Below are 4214 nucleotides of genomic sequence, written 5' to 3'. Positions count from 1 at the left end.
ATGGCCAGAGAAGAGATTTGGAGGAATCCCGGAGGACAAGAGCACTTGACGAAAGTGTGAGAGGAACCATGTCCTGGTTGGGGCGTGGCCAGATTCGGTGATGAACAGAGGATCTGAAGGTAAGGCGTGCTGAGATTTTCTGAGGTCGAGGTAGTGGGTTAGTGATTCGAAGGGACTTAAAGGTGAGTTTATTTTGAAGTAGTATATAGGCGTGGGGCTGCCCGATTGATTGGTTTTGCTTCGTTTGAGGGAGAAAATGAGGCAGTCTTCGAGACTGGGTGGATGTCACTCAAGCACGGGTGAAGAGTCGGATGGAACTTTGAAGATGAGGAGGTGAACTCGGAACAGCGTAAGAAGCCGAAGAAGGCGAGCAGGAACATGGTTTCGAGTGTGCGTGCCAGGAAGTAGTCGCTATACTTCAGCCGGAGGGTAGAGATGTAGCGAAGTAGAAGATCTGAAGTTAGGGGTAAGTGGTGTAGGGTCGTGGCAGGTGACTGACGCTGGAGACCTTTGATAAGTAGTGATATCTGGGATGACGTAATGGTTGGGCATGGTGAACCTGTGAGCAGTTTGGCAAAGAAATTGATGCCGCTGAGGTATGTCTTTATGGTGGGAATTTTGATGCTCAGGAACCGGAATGCATGAGATATGAAGCTGGAAACTGTTGCAATGTCGAATGACGGGGAGGGCAGGTTGAAGTTATGATGGAATGAACGGAACGTGTTCCAAGCGGTCCAATAGGAGGACAATGTACTTGCTGCAAGGCTATTTATAATCGCTTCTTGGGAGATGTTGATGAGTTCTGCGATGCTGGGATTTAGATCTCAAACATCGTGGCGGAAAATGGAGGAACTGGGGTCGGAGCTGCCTCTGCGTGGGTCGCCAAGGCTCTGAATGTCTGGAGTGAGAGACGAGACAGGGAGTCAGCAAAGGAATTGAAGTGGCCTGCAATGTGTTCTGCTCTGATTAGGAACTGATGGGTGACTGATAACCACGTGAGCTGCCGCATGAAGGAAGGAGAATTGCTTCGGCCTTTGTTGATAATGTCAACTACGGTAAAGTTGTCGGACCGAAGGAGGATGGATTTTTTTGACTATTTGTGGCCCCACAGTAAGGCTGCGATGACTACCGGGTAGATTTCGTAAACGGCTGATGAAGGCAGGAACAGATCGTGGATATATTCACGGAACTTGGGAGGCCAAGCTGAAGAGAACCACGTTCGACCGTAATAGCCCCCAAAGCCAGCAGAAGGGGCGCCATCTGTGAAGAGCTGAACGTCATTGGGGTGGGACAGCTGATCATCATAGAAGAAGGTGATGCCATTCCAGTTAGGGAGCAGAAGTTGCCAGAGACGCAGTTCAGCCCTGGAAGAGCTATCCAGTGTGATGGAGTCAAGGAGTGATGGTTTAGATGTAGCGAGTGAAAGCAAGTGAGAGATAAAGGAGCGACCTTGAGGGATTATGCGTAGAGCAAAGTTTAAGTCTCCCAAAAGGGAGAGCAGCTGTTGTTTGGAGCAAGTGGGAGCGAGGAGAAAGTTTTGGAGGGGAAGGGTGATGCGATTGAGCTTTTTGATGGGCAAGGAGGCCTGGAAACGTTCAGTGTTGAGGTTTATCCCGAAGAACTCCAGGGATGTTGAAGGTCCCTCTGTTTTCTCTTCTGACAAAGGAACACCGAGTTCGGAGAAGACAGACCTGAGAGTGGATAACCCATGAGCTGGTGGTGACATGGGAGGGGAGATGACTAGGAAGTCATCGAGGAGGTGAACGAAAGAGGCAGCTTATGGTTGTTAGAGAGGATCCAACATGGAGCTTCGGAGAGTGAATCGATGAGCTTGGGGCTGCTATTGCAACCGAAGGTCTGCAATAGGCATCCCTCCACTTGACTCCAAACAGGTGCCAGAAGTTGGGGTGAATCGGCAAGACCTTAAAGGCACTTGTGATCTCGGCTTTAGAAAGCCATGCACCTCTGCCGGTGAGTTTAATAAGAGAAATGACATGGTTCACTGTTGAGTATTTGAGATAGTCGTCGCTGGGAATGAGGCTATTTATACTTGGAATCTGACTGCCGTGGGGAGTAGAAAGATCGATGATGATGCGGTTTTTTCCAGAATATTTCCTGGTGGTGATGCCCAGAGGGTTGATGCAAAAGAGGGGGAAGGGAGGTTCGGGGAAGGGAGGTTCAGGGAAGGGTCCGATCATGAAACCCTCCCTGACTTACTTGGTGAGCAGGCTGTCGATGGTTTCTGGGTCTTTAATAATAATAATAACAACAACAATGGATTGCATTTATATAGTGCTTTTCGGGGCCCTCAGAGCGCTGTACAATTCCCCTATTCATTCACTCTCACATTCACACACTGGTGGAGGCAAGCTACAGTTGTAGCCACAGCTGCCCACAGAAGCTGCCATAGCGCTCCATCGGCACCTCTGGCCATCACCAGTAAGCGGTAGGTGAAGTGTCTTGCCCAAGGACACAACGACCGAGACTGTCCGAGCCGGGGCTCGAACCAGCAACCTTTCAGTTACAAGACGAACTGCCAACTCTTTGAGCCACGATCGCCTCTTTGAGTGCTGACTGCAGGTTTTTGCAAGTGCAAGAAACCGATGGCTGGGAGACGATCCCTGGGTGGAAGCCTTCCGAGAAACCTTTTACTAAGAAGTTGACGAAGTCTGGGTTAGGGTGATTTTTTAAGGCGTCTTTTACTGCCGAAATGTGGATGGGTGTGGAGGCTAACAGAGCTAGTCATGCGGGAGAGAACAGAAGGACGGTGTGGCTGTGGATTGTTTTGGGCTGGGATTATGCAGGCAGAAGCGAGATGTGATGGGGTGCCGCACAACTTGCAGGAGAGAGAAGAATAGGGGCAGGGATAGCTCAGTAGGTAAAGTGGTCGCCCCATGATCGGAAGGTCGGCGGTTCGAATCCACTTAAACGTTTATCAAGAGATTATCATCTCTTGGTGCTTTTTCCAATTTGCAGTGCATAGCAGTTGTTTATCATCATCAGTAAGGGATGTCTTATTATAGTACATATGTATAGGGCTTTGGAGTTGATGTCATGCCGCAATGTATTGTGGGAGCGTGGCACCATCTTCCGGGTCCACAAATCAAAACAAACACACTGTGTTGGAACGACGACCACAATAAACATGCTTAAAAGAAGCTCAAAAGAAAATGGACGGTATAGAGACCGATTGCGTCCACAGGCGAAGCGGCAGTTACTTGAAAAAAAATAGAGTGGATCGCAAATGTGGACCCATATGAAATACGGCAGTTGAGTAAAAACCACCGACGACTTACCGCCATTATCCTACCCCGATATCTTTATGTATCTTGCTTGTGGAGTAAGCGCTTACCAGTTTCGTAATTACAAATCGCTGGAGGCGCACATCCAATTTACTAACGGCTGGGTGCAAGATTTGGCTATTTTCAAGCCGCCAAACTGTGAGTACATTGTCATTCAAACCAAGGTGTCAGCTGGAGTGCATCGAGTGTAATAGCCATGGTTCACCCCCTACCACAATTAATGTTATACATTTGTCAATGAACTGCTAAAATCTCGTTGTCATATTATGTGTCCATAATTGTAAAGTTGATGCAAACTACCACATTGATAATCGGGCAAGATATTACAGCCATTTCATAGGCAGGCTTCCCTACAGTTGTGCGAAAGAATCAGTGAATCGTTACATAGCACGTATGTCTGCAAAGTCACTCCCATTCGATGTTTGTTCGCAATTTCTATAACCTCCGAGACCTCCAACGATAATATTATTAAGCTATAAAGAGTGATATGAACATATATAGAACTTACCCAAATGAAAATGTCCGGTAAGTTAAGTGATATCTGGAAATGTAAGCGAACTGGATATCAGCTCCTCTCACGGCTTAATACATTTCCATTTGGAGATATAAGATACTATCATTTCATCTGACATCATATTACTGATAAATAACTGACATTTTTCATTTTTCTAACTGACAAATTTCCAATACCCCCCACCCCGTCTCCCTGCGTATTTTTATGTGTTCATGCTCCTGGAAGTTTTGGGTTGCCAGAGGGATCGCGACCCCAGAGGTGTTCCTACGCTGGAGGCAGCTACAGCTACCATCATCCAAAGCCAGCTGTAGCAGATGACTGTTGTCAGGAGTGACCTATTTAAGAGTGTGGCTGAGCTCCAGTCTGCGCTGGATTCTAAAGTCCCACTTATCAGTACA

General features: G+C 47.6%; 1 pseudogene; it reads right to left on the bottom strand.

The window, feature by feature from the left end:
* Window positions 1-817: 817 nt before the first annotated feature.
* Window positions 818-2125, bottom strand: LOC147331635 (uncharacterized; annotated as a pseudogene).
* Between the last annotated feature and the right edge of the window lie 2089 nt (window positions 2126-4214).

This window comes from Aulonocara sp. 'chitande type north' Nkhata Bay, linkage group LG4, assembly GCF_057382095.1.
Source record: "Aulonocara sp. 'chitande type north' Nkhata Bay isolate Kocher_YH1m ecotype deep benthic linkage group LG4, A_spYH_male_GT1.1, whole genome shotgun sequence".
In the NCBI taxonomy this organism is placed as follows: domain Eukaryota; kingdom Metazoa; phylum Chordata; class Actinopteri; order Cichliformes; family Cichlidae; genus Aulonocara; species Aulonocara sp. 'chitande type north' Nkhata Bay.
Note: the sequence above shows the minus strand (reverse complement) of the source record. Positions and strands in the feature narration are given on the sequence as shown.